The sequence below is a fragment of the Mytilus trossulus genome, chromosome 5 (assembly GCF_036588685.1).
Source record: "Mytilus trossulus isolate FHL-02 chromosome 5, PNRI_Mtr1.1.1.hap1, whole genome shotgun sequence".
In the NCBI taxonomy this organism is placed as follows: domain Eukaryota; kingdom Metazoa; phylum Mollusca; class Bivalvia; order Mytilida; family Mytilidae; genus Mytilus; species Mytilus trossulus.
Window position 1 is genome coordinate 45,390,837 of NC_086377.1, and position 21,586 is coordinate 45,412,422.

Genomic DNA, 21,586 nt, shown 5'->3' on the forward strand with positions numbered 1-21,586 from the left:
TATGCATAATGAATTCATTAGGATGACGGATGGTAGATTATGCGTAGTGAGTTGGAAAGGACAAATGATGGTAGGTAATACATAATGAGTTGACCAGTATGACGGATGGAAGTTGTACATAGTGAGTTGTTTAGATGACACATGGAAGGTTATGTATAGTGAGTTGACTCGGATGACGGATGGTAGATTATGCATAGTGAGTTGACTAGGAAGACGGTTGGTAAAATATGCATAGTGAGTTGACAAGGATGACGAATGGTAGATTATGCATAGTGAGTGGTCTAGATGGCGGATGGTTGGTTATACATAGTGAGTTGACTAGTATGACGGATGGTAGATTACGCATAGTGAGTTGAATAGGATGATGGATGGTAGGTTATGCATAGTGAGTTGAGTAGGATGACGGATGGAAGATTATGCATAGTGAGTTGTCTAGATGACGGATGGTTGGTTATACATTGTGAGTTGACTAAGATGATGGATTGTAGATTATACATAGGAAGTTGATAGGGATGACATAAAGTAGGTAATACATGTTGAGTTGACCGGGATGACTGATAGCAGGTTATACAAAGTAAGTTGACCAGGATAACGGAAAGTAGGTTATACATAGTAAGTTGGCCAGGATGACGGATAGTAGGTTATTCATAGTAAATATTTAATCAGCCCGTAAAACAACCAAGGTTGTATAGAAACATTCAATAAGCCAGTAAAAAAACAGGTTCTATTTAAAAAGTGGCAGAATTTGTGACTTCAAACATGCCAACATTTTTTTGGCATAAAGTTGTACTGGAATACACCGTTGATAAATTTACAAATTAAATAAACCAAAGTTTACAACTTCATACGGCATTGACTTGAATAGACTTTTACGTTTCTAAGTGGTTGACAGCTCCTGGTTTATCCCAGTGGATATATGTTATACACACGCCTGTCTTATACTATATTTTTTTTACTTACCACAACAGCTTTGCATCCGATTCGTACTGACCACCTTTAGTACCGTATACACTTGTCCGAGATCGACCCACCAGAAAGGTTCTAGTTCCGGTTTTGTATGAAAGATGATGGCAAGTTGTTTAATTCCGTCAACCCCCGCTTCTGGTTGGCATTGGTATCTCTTAACACAGAGAATAGTGCTTTGACCAGTTTTCTTCTTATGAGAAATTAGAGATCCTTCTCCTATATTAATATAAAATACATAGAATTGCCTTTATTATTTTTATTACTTATTGTAGTTAATGAATTCTAATTTAAAGGGTTCATTTAATTTCGGCTTAAATCAATTAAATTCCTTTCGTTTTGATATCAGGTAAAATATGTTATGACACACAAACATGATTATACAGCTTGATTGATTTGATTACACATTTATTTCGTGGGTATTTTTTTGTGGGTTAAGGTAAAATTTACATTTTCATGGATATTGAAATTCGTAGTTTTCCAATCTGTGCATAACTGACCAACAGACAGTTTATAATTCGTTGACCATTTAAATTCGTGGTTCATCTGTACCATCGAAACCCATGAAAATTGCTTTCCCATAATTAATAAGGAATCGACAAAAGAAAAGAGGGACGAAAGACACCAAAGGGACAGTCAAACTCGTAAATCTAAAACAAACTGACAACGCCATGGCTAAAAATGAAAAAGACAAACAGAAAAACAATAGTACAAATGACACAACATAGAAAACTAAAGAATAAACAACACGAACCCCACCAAAAACTAGGGGTGATCTCAGGTGCTCCGGAAGGGTAAGCAGATCCTGCTCCACATGCGGCACCCGTCGTGTTGCTTATGTGATTACAAATCCGGTAAATAGTCTAATTCGGTAGGTCAAATTCATGAAAGGGAAGGGGATTGTAGCTACGACGTAAGGAACATATCCGATATCATTTGTGAAACGGTTATTCCATAACGGTCAACCAAATCGTGATGGCGTCCGTAAAATTTACGAAGGGATGATTTCAACTTCCCCATTTGGAACTCTTGGTTTAATAGCTTCCTTGTGAGCAGTAACCCTCTTTCAAGAAAATCATGATAGGAAATGCAAGCACGGGAATATCGTATCAATTGGGAGATATATACCCCGTATGCAGGTGCTGCTGGAATGTTGCTACTTAGAAATGGAAAGTTCACAATTGGAAAGCTGAAATCATCTCTTTTGTCGTAAAGTTTTGTCTTCAATCGACCCTCATTGTCAATTTCTAGATGTAAGTCAAGATATGAAGCCGACTTAACTGTATCTGTAGTATCCTTTATCTCCAATTCGATGGGATAGATGCGATCCACATAGTCACCAAATTTTGAATTGTTTAGTGAAAGAACGTCATCTATATAGCGGAAAGTAGAGTTAAAGGATATTGCTAACTTCTTATCTTTCTTCCTAAGAAGTTCCTGCATGAAGTCAGCCTCATAATAATAAAGAAACAAGTCAGCAAGTAGAGGGGCACAGTTTGTTCCCATTGGGATGCCGACAGTCTGTTGAAAAACACGTCCTCCGAACGTAACAAATATGTTGTCAATCAAGAAATCAAGCATCTTGATAATATCGGTTTCAGAGAATTTTTTGTTTGAATCAGAATGGTTCTTTACAAAGTATGATTTATCCCTCCCTAAGACAAGATACTTGTATCTACGTTGGCCATTCTTTTTTATGAAGCAAAGTAATACCAACTCTTTTAATTTGTCTTTTAGTTTGGAATGTGGAATACTTGTGTAAAGAGTAGAAAAGTCAAATGTTTTAATACTGTTACAAGATGAAAGAGAGTTAGATTGTATGTACTCTAAAAGATCTTTGGAATTTTTAAGTATCCACATCTGATTCACGCCACCTCTAGAATAGGCAGTTTCACAATAACTTTGATGCCCGTCTTTGATTGCTGAAAAAATGGATGTTAATAATTTTCACATGAATTAAACTTCATTCTTTAAACTATTTATAACCTGCTGCAAAGACATGAGGAAAATACTATTTCACTCCGAACAATAAATGTGGAGGGTTAGCATATTTAAACTCAGGAATGAACACATTTTGTTGATCAGATTGTTTTGTGAAGATGTACATGTAATGAAATATAAAACTAACTTACGTGTGCTACATTCAGATAACTTAATAGGTATTGGTACACAATAGTAGTTCAGTCCCCGTGGCATACAGGCCTCATTGCACATACAATCGTTTCTTTCGCATTGACCAGCTAGTTTCTGAAAATTGGTCGACCAAACAATGATATGAATATGCACATTTAAATTCTTTGAACGAATTTCTTTCGCTTTTAACATTTTCAGCCTACTTGAAATTTTTATGTTGAAATTACAAAAGCGTTTTGAGATTGTTATGATGGAACGTTTAGATTATTTGTTTAGACTTTGTTTATTTAAAAAATAAATATGTAATGAACCATCATGTTCACAAAATACTTAAAAATTCTAACACTTGACTTATTGATGTCAAACAATAACCCCTTTGTGTCGTTTCCTTGCGATACCATTGATATTTTACATCAATGTTCGACATATTATGAAATGGAGTATACACAGCAAGATGACGTTTAGACAGTCAATGTCTTATAGCTTTTATGAGTCATTTCATAATTGTGTAATCAATCTTGAATTATACTTCAAATTATCAGGTTTATTTGCAACATGAACTTTAATTAGAAATGTATTATTTTAAGTACATTTTCGACTCAGATGAGGAAGATTCAATTCAAATGCTGTTTATACATTTAGTACAATACACTTGTTTTTTTTTGCACTGTAATGTCTAAAATATCGGAATGAATTTACAGGTTATACGAAAAACGTTTGAAAACTTTCCTTTCTAAAAATTAATATAAGTTCACAATGAATACGAGCAATTCAAGGGCAAAAACTTTTAACAACTAATTTGTAATAAAAAAAATACTAATTTCAATTGTTTTTTTTCGAAATAAGCATTATCAGATAGAGTATTTCGTTATCTTAAATGTTTTGAAAATATTTGGCAATGATCGGTTTTGATAGATCTCATATCGAAATTACCTGTGAAAAGGTTGAGGCACATTTACTTTACCTTGGTTCAGCATCATTTATCCGGCAGGTTTTATTCCATTCTATAAAGTTGATAGATTTGCACAACTGCACTCTTGAACAAAACTGGGCGCACAATGACCACATCGGCATATATAACGTTAACAGAACATGACCACTATAAATTGTGTCTTTTTGTTTTGTGATAACAACTATTTCACATAATGTTCAATTAAATAAGCAAGCTAACAAAAATGCCATACAGTATATATGGAGCATATTTAATTACCATGAACAGTAGTTAATGTTATCCCCACTTTTTCCAAAGTACTTTCTGTCTGTTTCATTTAATGTCAATGACTTTGTATAACACTGACAATGTCGACAAGTAAATGAGTCTATATGTATGCTATTGGTATGGTAAATATGACTTTGTATAACACTGACAATGTCGACAAGTAAATGAGTCTATATGTATGCTATTGGTATGGATTAATATGACTTTGTATAACACTGACAATGTCGACAAGTAAATGAGTCTTTATGTATCCTATTGGTATGGATAAATATGACTTTTTATAACACTGACAATGTCGACAAGTAAATGAGTCTTTATGTATCCTATTGGTATGGATAATTATGACTTTGTATAACACTGACAATGTCGACAAGTAAATGAGTCTATATGTATCCTATTGGTATGGATAATTATGACTTTGTATAACACTGACAATGTCGACAAGTAAATGAGTCTATATGTATGCTATTGGTATGGATAAATATGACTTTGTATAACACTGACAATGTCGACAAGTAAATGAGTCTATATGTATCCTATTGGTATGGATAAATATGACTTTGTATAACACTGACAATGTCGACAAGTAAATGAGTCTATATGTATCCTATTGGTATGGATAAATATGACTTTGTATAACACTGACAATGTCGACAAGTAAATGAGTCTTTGTGTATCCTATTGGTATGGATAAATATGACTTTGTATAACACTGACAATGTTAACAAGTAAATGAGTCTTTATGTATCCTATTGGTATGGATAAATATGACTTTGTATAACACTGACAATGTCGACAAGTAAATGAGTCTATATGTATGCTATTGGTATGGATAAATATGACTTTGTATAACACTGACAATGTCGACAAGTAAATGAGTCTTTATGTATGCTATTGGTATGGATAAATATGACTTTGTATAACACTGACAATGTCGACAAATAAATGAGTCTATATGTATCCTATTGGTATGGATAAATATGACTTTGGAAAGTAATGAAAATTATGTACGCGTGGTTTTCAACCTAATTATGAAATAATTTTTTGTAACAATGATAAACATAATAATAATCAATTTTACGTACTAATAAAGAAAAAAAACTTGTTCTAAATAACAAAGAACATCTAAAATTAATACTGCAATATTCATGAAGAAGTGACATTTGGTTAATTGGTTTTTGTCATAATTGCAAAATATTTTGAATACAACGGTCTATCGAGAAACTAGGGAACTTTGGAACGTCTCATTTAACCTTTCAATCAATCTATAAAAACAATTTTTGGGTAGTCTTTTATCTGGTATCTATCTGTTCAAGTCCATTAGAAAAAAAATATAAACTATACATTTCACATCACATACACCGTTGCATTGTTAATAAATTGATTAAGAGAGAACACAGAGGAATGCGGTCATGACGATGAGTAACTTGGTAAAAATTTTTAATGCAGTGTATCTATCAATTACTTGTGTCTTCAACTCTGATAAAAAAACTCATTTCATTAAAAAGTCCGTAAATGGCAGGCATAAAAATGAATCAAAAACGTTTTCTACTCAGGTTCAAAATAACAAGCTTTTCCAGAAAACTGTCATAATCTGAAAGTTTATAAATAAATGAACAAAAATTTCAGATAAATTTACGGGTCGTTGTGTATATTTTCCAGATGTATACAATGTGTAGGGATGTAATTCGGTCTAGAAGTTTCATACATTTATGTTTTGAAAATTTTAAAAAGAAAAGTAAGGATTGTCGGCAAAATGAACAATCTTACATTTATAATAAATATTAGTTTTTAAATAGTTTTAATTAGCATTTCTGTTGTCAAATTGCTGAGTAAGCTTTCTTCTTAGTATAGATTTACGGAAAGTCTCAGATCCGACTGTTGACTCCGACTCTGACAGCAAAAATTAAAGGGGTAGTCTCAAAAAAGATTGACAAAAAAGATAATCATCTCCTGCATTCTGTAGTAAACATTTTCCGGTTTAGCAGATACACAAATAAATGGAACATCAAGGTTAAGGAGTGATCTTCAGGATAGAAATCGGTGTGTGTGTGTGTGTTGTTTTTTCTTTCTTCTTCTTTTTTTTGTGTTCTAGCCAACAGATGTTGATAAATGTTGTTAAAATAACAGAATTGTTTGGCAAAATTTGATGCCCCCCTTTTTTGAAGAGCAGGTAGTCGGTCCGCCCTGAGTCACAATATTGCGTTACCGATGGTTGACATGTTTTTACTGCGCAGCGGACAGTTACCTTCTGATATCAAAAGCTAAAAATTGTTATGTTTTCCAGTCGCAAAAGATGACGGAAAAAAACAGATGCCTAGTGATCAGACTATAACTCACAAATACCTTTGAGCTAAGAAACAGTGAATAAGAATCGTTATGCTTTCCAGTCGCAAAAGATGACGGAAAAAAAACCAGATGCCTAGTGATCAGACTATAACTCACAAATACCTTTGAGCTAAGATACAGTGAATAAGAATCGTTATGCTTTCCAGTCGCAAAAGATGACGGAAAAAAACCAGATGCCTAGTGATCAGACTATAACTCACAAATACCTTTGAGCTAAGGTGAATAAGAATCGTTATGCTTTCCAGTCGCAAAAGATTTCTTAATCTACAATAATTAGGAATCGCTTTCAGATGAATTTCATTTTTATTTTTTTTGTAATAAATCGGTTATATGCCATCTCATTTTCAAGAGATGGTTCTTTGTCAACTGTGGCGACCGCATTTGACGCTTCTATTTCTGCTTCAACTCTGGCTTCATCTAACTCTTTCGCTGAATCTGACAGGTTGTGCATCCACGGTTTCCCTGGTGTATCAGCAGTTTTTGTAATGAAAGCTTTTGCTATGTTGAAAACGGATTTTTAGGCCACCACATTTAAGCCTAGGCACGCTAAATTTTCCAGAGGAATGTGTGTTGTTGGGAGATAAAATCTATCCTAATCGGCATCCTTTCATTATGCCATTTCCGCGACAACAAATTACTAGAAAACCAGATCACCAGAAACGCAAGAGTAGAAAATTTAACAGAGTTATTGCAAAATATAGAATTCTTGTTGAACATGCCATTGGTGACCTTAAACATTATAAAGTGATGGGTACGTTGAGGAGGCACATAAGACAAAAACTCATACTGATTGTGAGACTTGTGCCGGATTTGTTATCAGAAGACCAAACTTATTTGAAAAATTAAATCTTTGTGTCAAATTTGTTAAATTGTTCTCTAAAAATAATTATTTAGTACTTTTTTTCTATTTTGAGATGACCCCTTCATTTTAACTGTCAGCGTCGGTGTCAACAGTCGGATCCAAGACTTTTTGTAAATCTCTAGTAGTCGGTGATTCGATCCTGATACGATTTTAAGTATGCATTTGTCTCCTTTTAAATACACCTCTGCCAAAAATGTCAAATATCTTAGTTAACAATTGTCTTCCTCTTTATTGTCCAGACAGGATGTTTAGCATATAGTTGCAGTTGTACGTTTCTTTTATACGCCGTTCATAAGTTTAAGATGAAAACTTCATACGGTCTTACAATATAGTTTTTACTTACCACAACAGCTATGCATCCGATTCGTACTGACCACCTTAAGTACCATATACACTTGTCCGAGATTGACCCACCAGAAAGGTTGTTAAATTCCGTCGACGCCTGCTTCTGGTTTTCATAGTAATCCATCAACACAGACAATGATGCTCTGGTCTGTTGCCTTGTTATGATAAACTAGAGACCCCTCTTCTATATTGATTTAAAATACATATAATAAAACTGCGATTAGAATTGTCTTAATCTTATTATTTATTGTAGTTAGTGAATTCTAACTTAAGGAAGTTCTTTTGTCGTGTTTTGGGGATTTTTGCCCGATTTTCGAAATCCTCTGTTTTATCAATTTGAATGCCTTTAAAATTTTTACCCATTGCTCCCGCTCTTTTTATTTAAAAATATACAATATTGATTCCTTGTAAATATAAATAAAGGCAATAGTAGTATACCGCTGTTCAAAACTCATAAATCCATGAACAAAAAACAAAATCGGGGTAACAAACTAAAACTGAGGGAAACGCATTTAATATAAGAGGAGAACAACGACACAACACTGAAATGTAACACACACAGAAACGGACCAAGCATCAGACAAAATCAAACGAGTGATAAGTTATGATTTGAAAAGATTATTATTTTGAAACTAAGAAGCGATCTCTAGTAAAGGTTTTCTTTTATCTTGGCCTAAATTATTCGAGTTCGTTCCGTTTTGCTATCGTTAGTCTTGCAATGATGTACACACTAAACACAACTTAAATCTTTGCATTTATTAAAATCAAGAACTATTCATGGTGTTCATCTGTATGCATTTTATTATTTTAATAAATATTTGTTCACATGGTCATTCAGAAGCAAAAATTAAATCCTGAAACATTTCACTCTATTCATAACTTCAAAAATGCTAGATGTTTTCAATTTAAACTGTCATTTTTATTTTGATAAAAGTTTTCAATAAATCAGCACAAAATGATATCTGTAATGCAACTGTTGTAATATTCAAACAAAATATAACATATCAACTGTTGACATATAACGTAGTTTAGTTCTGAAACCAAAAGTAAAACCACAAAAATACTGAACTTCGATGAATATTGAAAAAGGAAAGCCCTAATCGAATGGCAAAACCGAAAGCTCAAACACATCAAACGAAGGATTAACAACTGTCATATTCTTGACTTTGTATATGCATTTGCTTTTGTGGGAAATGGTTGATTAACCTGATTTTATAGCTAGCTAAATATATGACTTGTATGACAGTCGCATCCATAGCAATATTATCCAATATCAGTAACAGTACATGTCTGAAAAGTGGTTTTCGAAGCATTGGATTTTTATAACATTAACAGCACAAACAAAAATTCAAAAAAAGATATGAAGTTAATATATATCTGAATAATTAGTTTTATCAATAAATACAGGTATTACCATGTCTCAATTTGAAGAAAGATAAAATGTACACGTTTGTAGGATATGCCTTTCCACAAATAAACATAAATTTACATTGTCCAGTTTTGTGACAGACAACAAAAGGTTTTCCAATCATTTGTATCCTTTTTGCACACGTATACTTTATGCCGTGTCCTTAGTCTCGAGAAAGTTCAAATGGTTCGTCCAGTTTAGTTTTTACAGCAAATGTTCTTCCAGTACAATCTAAAAAAATGTACAATGTTTTACAACGTATTTTTTTGTGTATTTCAATTATTTCATTCAGGCGTTATATTGATCTTAAATAATTAATTTATTTCCTTTCTTTGAACATCCACAATAAAAACTATCGTTCCCATTTAATCATTACAACGTTTACATTTCAACTTTTAATAAACAATGACATATGTTTCATTACCATGCCTCATTTAACAGTTAGTTTAGCATCTATATTATATTAGTTTCCTAATAGTAAGTTACAAATTGTAAACTGTATTTACGTTTAAGGATGTACTTATTCAAGAAATAAAAATAAATCAAGACTATACAATTTAAAAAAAAAACAATCTTTAAACATTGATAGGTCACGGAGCGATTTTCCAGATATTTTATTTTTGAATATCGCGGGAAAAACTGACTCGGTCTTTTCCCTTATATTTGCATTGTTTTTTTTTGGGTCTCAAATTAAATAAAAAAAATAAAACAATCTGCTTAATTATTGGCAAGTGACCTTTTATGAGCTATTTAGTCTTATATCAGAAGACAAATGGGTGTTAAGTGGCAGATAATTTTACCTTGTATCGTATGGTAAAAACACCAGTAGTCCGAACATCAGACAATTTTCAAAACCTCACCAAATCATATCCATAAGCAGAGTAAATAAAACAATTGAAAAATACTTTAAATAAGGCCTAACAAGAAAATATTCGGGTTTTAAACCATGGCTTGATCTCTACTACCTGATACTAACACGCTATGACACATGTTATTACTTCTCCTTTTAAAACACATTTGTATCCCTCTGCACAAGTATGCGAAGCACATTTGCGAACCAAATTCTAAATAACTTAAATCCTTTAAAATGTTTTTTTAGAATGTTATGACTTTGAATAACATTTTTCAAAAAAACGTTTTGAAAATGCAGAAAATGAGGCCGACAGTTCTATAAGTTAATTGACACCAAAATTTACTGTAAATCTAAACGGTTATCATGGTTATACCTATTATTCAGAGAGAAAAAGACGAAAATGATTCGATGGAAACTGCTTCACTATGTAATTCCAACAGAGCAGTTGTTTTTTAAATGGAACATTCATAATAACAGAAATGTCATTTGCAATGCAAAATAGTTGAAGACTATTACTTATAGTAGCCGTCAGCTGAAATTCATTGCGGTTTTCGGTAAAAAATAATCTAAACCATCAACCGTGTTCACTCGAGATATAGTTTTTCTCATTCCTTTCATAAATCGCGAAAGAAAAACCACTACTGACCTACCGTTTAAATGATCGGACAGTAATAATCCTGACCTTCACATTTTGCCGAATGTTTTCCATTGTAATTCCGCCATTTTCGTTTCTATGAGGATCATTTGTTCACATGTTACATTCGTCATTTACGTAGTTTCCTGAAATGTTCTTTTCATTGATGTGATACGTTTTCCCGCCCTTTATGCAAATGTTATGAAATTTAACTCCACGGAAACACTTCCGGAAAAAACAATGGCTGATTCCACCATTCAAAATAGTCTTGGAAAATGTGAAGGTCAGGAATATCACAGTGCAAACACTTAAAAAGTAGGTCAGTAGTTGTTTTTCTTTTCGCGATTTATGAATGGAATATGAAAAACTATATCTCGAGTAAACGTGGTTGATAGTTTAGATTATTTTCACCGATAACCGTTACGAATTTCAGCTGACGGCGACTTTACATTTTTCTATAACATGCCAACAATTATATTAAAAAATTTTGAGTTATCTATCTGTTTATAGAGTTGAGCAAATGATTTTTTGTCTACCACTTATCACAAGAACAAGAGTTAGATTTATATTAAATTAATATGTCAAAGATAGGAGAGTAATTTTTCCTTACAAAAATATATCTCATCAATGTAAGCATTAGGCTTCAGCTAATTTCCGTACCTCCAAGGTTTGAACTGTTTGGCCGTTTAACATTTTTCAAATTCAGGAATTTTCCGGTGAAGATACCTATGTACACTTCACATAACGCGTTTTAGTGTTGATGGTTCGTTGCCATTATTTTTTGTCACAGTCTACACAAATAATTTACATGTGAATGTTGTAACAGGTGAGGTAGAAAGCATATCTGTTAAACATCTAAATCAAAACTTTCTAACTACAATGTATCTTTCGGCTGTGAAAAAAAGGATGGCATCAGGTTTTCTTTCTGTATTTCATTTGTACTTACCTCAAAGCTTATATCTTAAAATATTGATTTTTTGTAGATATTTATAAATACTATTAAACGTCATCCCCATGAAAATTTTTGTGCCAAATACTAGTTATTACATTAAAATCTGGTAATTTCACTGCCTCTCACTCAAAATTATTCTCATGAAGATTGTTAATGAATACTTAAGTGGAATCAATATTATCGGACATTCTGGAATTTTCAATAAACATAGAGGATTATTTTATCAAAAAGGAGGAGGTAGATTGGAGCTAACTCGTCACATTATTTACTATGGCCTTTTTATTGTTTATTGTTTATGGTGTTTTAGCTTTAAAAAAAACCACAGCGGTATACTAGACGGGTTAGATACGGGTTAGTGGTCTTCTAATATATTGTATGATGGTATGATACTCAACCCTATAGCTAAAGGAAGCGATTGTACTTGATTTTTATATGATGTAACACAATCTTTCAATCATATTATTTGATATCTTGAGCTGATATGTCAGTACTGCTATTAGTCCTTTGTTAATATTTTACCGCCTTGTTATGGTGCTAAGTTAATTTCAACGACCCATTGGTGATCTTCGGCTGTTGTCTGCTCTTTAGTCGGGTTGTTGTCTCATTGTCTCAATTTTACTCCTTGTTACCATCACAATAAGTTCTAATGCATTATTATGATTATCTTTAATTAAACTAAAATGCAATATAGTATGATCATAAAGAATTCACTCAACACCACACACTTAAACTTCTGTGGGGGTGAAATACCGTTGGTATATATAAATCAGTGTCCTTTTTGTTTTAGATATTACCCATTGAAATGTTAGCGGGAAATGTTCTCTCTTGATTATGTATTGCTTTACCAATGACAGGTCAAAGTTGCAAAAAACTATATAAAGATAACAAAGATTTTATAAGACTTTTACAGTTGGCTGATAACTATACATGTAAAAGGTGTCAAATGCTATAAACCAGAGGATTCCGAAAATCTGACAAAAATTCCAAACCATGACAAGCGAACATCCTTAAAGATGAACACAACTTTGGAAAGTCAACGGGGTCAAAATTCTTAATTCGTATTTTCAATTCATAACTTGTATCTGTGTAATTTCTAAATTGATAATTCGTAAATTGTTAATTTGTAACTTGGTACTGTGAAATTCATATTGCTTAATTCGTAAATTGGCAATTTGTAACTTGCACCCATGTAGTTTCAACATTCTTAATCGGTAAATTGTCAGTTTGTAACTGTGCAATTTATAATGCTTCATTCGTAAATTGTCGATTTGTAACTTGTAGATTTCAAAATTCTTTATTGTTAAAACATGTAAAATGTGTTTTTGTATATTGATGTTTTGTCACTTGTTAATTGTCTTTTTGTAGATTGATGTTTTGTCACTTGTTAATTGTCTTTTTGTAGATTGATGTTTTGTCACTTGTTAATTGTCTTTTTGTATATTGATGTTTTGTCACTTGTTAATTGTCTTTTTGTATATTGATGTTTTGTCACTTGTAACATGTGACTTGTCGATTCGTGAATTGTCGATGTGTGAAATGTCGAAGTGTTTAATGTCATCGTTGTATTATGCAAACGATCGTTATCACGACAGATGGCGCTCGGCTTCTTTTTCTGTGTATAGTCCTCCTGTAAGTCGGAGTACCTCCATGTGATAAATATACATAAGTAATTTAAATCTATTAATAACAGCAAATGCGTCAGTCTAAAAAAAGCAAAACAAAAATTGCTTGTTTACAGGATCCCAGTTTTATTTTGTTTACTGACGTGGACTTTCGTTCGGAAACTATAAAAAAAACCATCCTGACTAGTTCAGTCCCTCAACGTAATTGATGTCTCTTAATTACGGGGTTTATGAAATAGCCGTTGGTCAGTGGAATATTACGACTGGCTTAGGCCGTGTTCACACCAAACGCCGTGTACAGTAAACATGTTAACATTTGATTTAATGAACTGTACACTAGTTTCACATAAGATTTGTCCACATCTATACACCTTGTTTAGTTACCTGTACATAAGATTTGTTCACACTTGTAAACTATATGTCATTTAAATGTTCATTACGTAGAAACCGAATTCAAACTTTCAAACAACTTTTCTAGCAGTAAGGGAACGACCATTTGACTTGAAAAAAAAGGGGGGGGGGTGGATTTTTCCACAATTTGATTAAACAAAAATTCGGTCATACAGATGATTAGAATGAAAAAATATTCTGAATCCAAAGTTTCCCCATACATTATAGTGTTAAATATTGAATTGCTATCATCGAAATAAATATTAACTTTCGCGCGAGAAAAAAATCGGACTCAAAAAGTAAAGTGGTTGCTCCTTTAAGAAAGTAATTCAGGATGATTTGCAGTAGTTTAAAGATGTATCGACTACGCATTAAAAAAAGGCTGCATCAGCTTGCTTATGGACAGAGAAAAGGAATTGCGATTTAAAGGATCAGTACATTTCTATCTTTTCTGTTTGTTTCAAATGATATTTTTTCTACAAGTTTTTCTTTGGCAAAAGAAGAGGGTGATATTTTTTTTTTTTTATTTCTAATTGTATTTTAACGGATCTGCGATTCTACTCAAACAAACAAGTAACCTCACCCTTTTTCAGTAATGCATTAATGAGTGAATCGTTGTTTGAAAAAATACCAGTGGCAAATATTTCTGTCAAGTGTGTACGTCCAGTCTATATGGGAAGACCTTTTCTAATAAATTATGTGTTCGGCAAAGATGATGGATGAGTCTTGATAAGGGGCAAATAAGGCTACGTAAAGTGTTTTATAACAAATAAATATATCAAGTTTAGACAAATATTTCTGTAAAGAACTTTATTAATAAGTGTTATAAGTATCAATTTTATATAAAAATCGTTTCTTTTTTTACGTATAAATGGAAAAATTACAGTTCGGAATGCCTAGTTTTGTGTACACTGAACCTACACAAGGCCTACATCGACTATCGACTGCATGTAGGCAAAACATGATTTAAACTACATGTAAACATTGAGTTTTATCAATGGGAACGTAATTATGTTTAGTTTATGTGTGAGTTACACTAACATAACACCGAGTTTAGGTCAATGTGAACACGGCCTTATTCAGGTATATACAATAAGGAGATGTGGTAATAAACCGTATGATTGCCAATGAGACAATTATCCACCCACGCGAAGTACAAATAAAATAGATGTAAGCAACTATAGGCAACCTACGGCCTTCATCAATGACATAACCGTATACCGTATAGTCGGCTTTAAAAGGCTACATCATTACTGCCGAAAACCCAGGAACTAGTAATAAACGATTTCTATAAATCATAAAATGCCGCATTTATCGGACCATTTCATTCTGACAGGAATGGGCTGACATATATATTCTATTCTGCTGTTGTCCGTTATATGGTCGGGTTGTTGTCTATTTGACACATTTCTCATTTCCATTCTCAATTTTATGTATTAATATATATGCCTACTGAATTTTTCTGGACAAGAAGCTTAAAAATTGCCGCTACCAGATTTCCAACAAAAAAATGTACAATCAAAAAGACCAAAATGTTCACGAGTCCCCCGATCTCAAAAGCTGCTTAATGCCCCGTACTCCCGATGTGAACCCACCTGGTGCCAAACCTCCTTATAGACCGGCAACCTTACTAAATCTGACATGTTGTCAATCGGTAATTAACTGAAATGATTCACGATGTTGATCAATATACCTAATTTTTTTTAATTTGCATGTCAAATATAAAATAAAAAAATATTTGCAATGAATTCGTAATAATATAATCCTAATATCCTATTGACAAACCAGGTTGTATACCGCCTGACTCTTCTGTCAAGCAGTCAGCCGATCCCATGCTATCATTTTACTCTAAAAATGACCAAATACATACTCCTTTGGCGAGACTCCAAATAATGTGCAAGTACTTTCGTGGAGAAATAAAATTAATGAACCTTAGTGAGCGTGCGCACATGCCCCACGTCCCCGCATTGTCACTTGAGAAATAAAATATCTGTAAGAAAAAAAAAGTTGTAAATGAAAAAAATAATTAATCATAATTTCCTGTCGATATGTACATCTACATAGTATGTCCTTAAGAAACAGGACCGATGGACTGACGTACGGACAGACAGATAGACAGACAGACGGACGGGCCAAAACATTACACCCTCCACAACTCCGTTGCATGGGGTATTCTGATTCCGTTTACTTAAGAGAAAAAAATCCCGAAATTGTAAGTAAATTTATAACATGTAACCAACCATGCTTTGTTAAGAAAAAACAGAGATGGATAATCATGTCACAGGGGATGATCAATTGTAGTTTATAAACTCCAACGATATACTTCATTAGGTTTTGCTGTTCTCGGATTGAAAAACGAACGTAAATTATATATTGTATATTGTAAATATTTATAGACCGTTGGTTTTCCCGTTTGAATGTTTTTACACTAGTAATTTTCGGGTCCTTTACAGGGACGGATCCAGGATTATGGAAAAGGAGGGGCGAAGTAATAAATTTGCGGAGCGGAGCGAGGCGAAACAAATTTTGGACATTTTTTTGGCCAAAAAAATTAAAATAAGTGTAGATGCATTTTAGTTAAAGTGTAGGGGCTGGACATTTTTGGTGCCGTATTCTCTACATTGATTGTCTATTATAAAATAATTGAATGGATCAAAAGCTATATGTACTATTTAATATATTTGAAGTGGAAATTGTCAGTAAACAATGGACTTGTGAAAATCCCGTTTCTTGTATGGTTAGTTAGCAAAATTTTACAGATTTCTTGTTGTGAACTAGATATACGGCTATTCAATGAAATTGACAATACGACCGACACGCAGAAAAACAAACAAGAAATTATTGTCCATTGAAATATTTGGTTGAAATGTTTCACCCAACAATGGAAGCGAAGGATACAAATCAACCAAAAAGGCAACGAATGAATCGGAAACGAAAATGAAGTTGTGAATAACGTTCGACATAATGAGTCATATAGGCCACATCCAGCAGGCCGGTTGTAGTCGGGTTTTGAAAAAAATATTCAGTATATCAGTTCGGCGGGACAGAACTTCCGGTCAGATATGGGATTCACATGCACCTAAACACGCGTTACTGTAATCAGAATTTCAAAATGACTGAGTGACGGTTTTTTTCTTCAACGTACTTGTCAACTCCACCGTTAGCGAATCATATTACTTTGACATAATCAATAATATAATACAGTGAATTCGAGCGAAAATTATCCTTTTGTCGCATTAAAATTAAATACACAGCAAAATTCACGAAGTATAGGCTGAGTATAAAAAAGAACAAAAAAGTGCCAGCACAGGGGGGCGAACGCCCTCGACGCCCCCTCTGAATCCGCCACTGCTTTATAGATTGTTGTTAAGTGTGAGCAAAGGCTCAGTGTTGAAGACCGTACATCGACCTATGATGGTTTACTTTTATAAATTGTTATTTGGATGGGGAGTTGTCTCATTGGCACTCACACCACATCTTCCTATATCTATGTAAATAGAAACAAACAGTTTTTAAAACAAGTGTTTATTCATTAAATCATTTAAATGTATCGATATAAAGGTGAGTTTCTTCTTCAACATGCATTTAGTCATCCATAATTTCTTGACATTTTGTTTATCATACACGTTTCGTTTTCTATTTCATTTTAAATACGAATACATACTACATATACTTTAGCGGATAGTTCAACAATGTTATGCAGCTCTATTTTTACAGTATAAAATTGAAAGATAAATGTTCATCCATCTAAAATCAAAAACAGTACATTTATATTTAAAAAAGAAGATGTGGTATACTTGCCACTGAGACAACTCTCCACAACAGGCCAAAATGACACAGAAATTAACAACTATAGGTCACCGTACGGCTTTTAATAACGAGCAAAGCCCATACCGCATAGTCAGCTATAAAAGGCCCCGAATTCAAACAAGATCTTTTCCTTATAAACTACGATTTCTCACAAGTATTAATTTAATATTTAGTTCCACACATGCAAAAGAAAGAATCTTCGCCGATGTCACATTTCAATTTATTACAACAACCTGCCTTCACTGAATTCATTCAGGTTCACCAATGATACGATTAAAATTATTGTGTTTCTATCTTTGGGGGACAATTTCCTCCGTTTATGGTACGCTTATAGCTTCATTTTTGTACTGTGTGTATGTTTTATAGCATGAAAATAATAAAAGAGGAATGTCAGTGCAACCCCTCATAAATTAATGTAATGGATCAGTATTATGAGATACTTATTATAAGTGAATACGACATTGTTAGAATTATAACCTATCGTCAGTATGAAAGAAATTGAAAGTGGTTCATATATTAATCCGTATAAAAGCGGCAAATGTATTTTATTTTATCCTTATTTCTCATCATGCCGGGTACAAAATAATTGAGTAGCTGCATCCATAAAGAACTTAGAATATTACTTAAAAAAAATATCAGTATAATATTTCGACCCCACTATTTGAAGTTAACAAAACATTTATATAATTCTGTTGACCAAAGGTTTGTAAACTATACAAATCATTGTTTTTACGTTCGTATTCAGTACTATATATGTTATTACGAGTTAACATATTTAAACAAACGAATCCGAAGGATGAGTTTGTTTAAATATGTTAATGAGTAAGACACATGGTATATAAAATTTGTAATATAAATAAAATGATTGACATCTTCAAGACCTTCAACTAATATTGGAAATTGATCACGTTAGTTTTATCCAATGACATGGAAGCTCGCGCAAGTCAATTTTGCGCCTCGTGTATGATATTATGTGTATTTTATGTAATAGAACCCCTGAATTTACAAAAAGGAAAGAAAATGTCAGATTTTCCCGATTTTTATTTAGTTTTGCGCCCCGTTTATGGTTGTTTGCGCAAGTAACTTCATAATGTCATCAGACTGAGGTAAACAAAAAATATCGGATTCCAGCGTCGGACAAGGATTAAATAATTATTCTAATGACGGTAAGAATTGTTTTTTTTTGTTTTCAAGTATCATACAAATTAATCATATTTTACAGAATTTTCATCTCATTGAAAAATGCATATTTATACATTTCTAGTTTTCGTACAAACTGCTTTCTTCCGTTATTTTAATAATTCGATTATTAGCTTATTTATTAAAACACAATTTTAATGTTAAAACACTGTACTTAAACAGTAGCGGATCCAGGGAGCGTAGAAAGTGTACGTTCCCCCAATTGATCGCAAAAAAAATCACGTTTTTTCACAGATATTTGTAGCCGATATGTATTCCTTTTTTCTATAGGTACCCCCTTTATAAAATCGAAATTTAATACGATCTTCGCAAAGGAAATGATAGTTTCACATTTCATTTTTTTTCACAACTTAAAGAAGAAACATTTAGTAATTGTTTCCAAAATAAGGGGAATTCGTAACAATCCTATATAGTTTGAAAAAGGTTTCTTAAGATTTGGGTAAACATAATTTATTGCTTTTTGTTATGAAATGAAAACAAATGAAGATCTTGACCTTTTAGTACGTTTAACATTTTCCTAAATATTTAAGAGGCGGATACATTTAAAAAAAAAGGTGGAGCTTCAGCCATGGAATAACATGAACATGAATATGTTATACCATGGCTGAAGCTCCGCCTTTTTCCTTTGAATTCTAGTTGAGTTGCATATTTAATTAGCAAAGTATGGTACAACATTATTTTGCATATTATATACCATGGTTTTGCCTCACCACATTTTTAAGCAAATTATTTCATAAAAACATCAAAGGAAAAAATCTAATTTATGTTACAACATAGTAAATTCCATTGTCGGTCACATGTGTCAATTCACGTGCACACTGACTACATTGTTGTTGTATTTAAATCTTTCGGCCAATGAATGAAACGTAACAAGTTGTTTGTTTGTGATACGCTAGAATGTTATCAATGAACTATCAAACGCTAAAGTCGACTGCATTTCAGTATAATTAGTGTATTAAGCATATAAGATAAAAATGCCTCTTTCATACAAATGACGATTTGGCAAGAACTTTTCTCTGACAAGTCAGAGGGAGATGGCGTCAATTTGTTTAAAAGTGGAAGTATTAAGAAAGGGAAAATATTGCAAAAAAACACTGGCCTTTGTTAGTCTTGTATGATTTGTTTCTTGTGTATGATATGGAGTTCAGCATGTACTCTCCTGTTATAAATCTCACAGGTTGTCGCTGTAGGCTTTCAGGCTTATTGATGATTGCAGATGTGAATTGATCCCATACTATTGACGATAAGTTATCCCATTATTGACCTGCCCATTAAAATATATGCGGTTTTATCGCATTCCGGTTGACAATATCTCAAATTTTAGGGTCACGATTAGTTTTCTGGGTCCTTGAGATTTATTACAAAATAGTGCATATTCAACACAGTTTGATATATATAGTATACATGAACTAAGTGACTCATTTAAAATAATTTTTCATTCAGTTTGCTTTGCAAAGTACTTATAGGCAGCAACCAGGGGCGGATCCAGGAATTCAGATTAGGGGGCGCAAAGTTTATATTCGCCGAGCGTAGCTCTGGCAATCATTTGATTTTCGGGGGGGGGGGGGTATGGATTGTTTTAGGTTATTTTGTTTTTTAAATATTCTTCTAAAGGAGTGCAATGTAGGTATTTCTAACTATTGTGAGGTACAGTCAGCTAGAAATTAAGTTTCAAGTAGAAACCACCTAAATCCAACCTGACAACAATCCGCAACCGCTAGTATAATGGACGGATAGATGTAACACAATATGTTCCTGTTCCTCGAAAAACCTCTCAGTTATGATGGCAAGGTCTCCTACAAACTTGAAAAATCTTTAACAATCTCCTAACACCAATAACTTACTACATGTAAGAGATTCATTCTTTAAATCTATGATTGAGTTTATAAAGCTGCAGCCCAAAACAGAAGCTGAAGATCATGCGAACATTTCATTTTGATTCTGTATTCCTATGCAAACCAATCTACACTCAAGACACCAGATTTTCAAAAATAATCCATATATCAATATCAGGTCATAAATATATGTCAACCAATCCTTGAACGACATTGGTGCTGGTAGTTGTGATAAACAGAAAAACAGAAACATCACAAAAATAAGAAGCCCTTGTTTGCATATAGTCAATGTCTCTTAGCCATTCAACATGGTTTCAATTATGTGAAATGAAACCGGTTCACTTAAGAATTACTTTAACACTCCATAACACCATCCTCGACAAACTTGGTTAGGACGATGTAAATGTAAATAGTTGACAGATAGACGGGCGGATCGACGGCAGCAAAGTGAGACAAGACAGATCACATCAGCTGACATGACCAATACCAGATACTATAATTTGATTTTGCAAACGAAAATTTCCACTTTTCGCCGTGATTTTCAATTGTCCTTTCACATGTTTCATAATATGTTTACTTTTTGGATTTTCGGAGGTCGTGCCATACTTTATATATACTGTGTTCGCCACAAACCACTAAAATCAGAAATAGATGCATTTACGAAGTTATTTTTATTTTGTGGGGATCCCGGCCATGCATGTAATACGGTATACATAATTCGGCACTTCGATTATCAAAGAAATTGATTATAAAAACGGCAAATATAATGTAACAATTTCTTGTATTTCAACTGCTAAATTTTTTTTTTTATTTTGCAGTCAGACACCTTCCTTTGAAGTATATAATATTGATAGAACATGAATAAATCGTAGGTCAGTTGAATAATAAACACGTTGATTATGTTACTAAGTTACTTAGTATTGAAAGTCCCTGGTCAAACTGACTGTTTTATATACTTTGAATGTCATTAATAAAGAATTTTGAAATCTACAAGTTACAAATTGACAATTA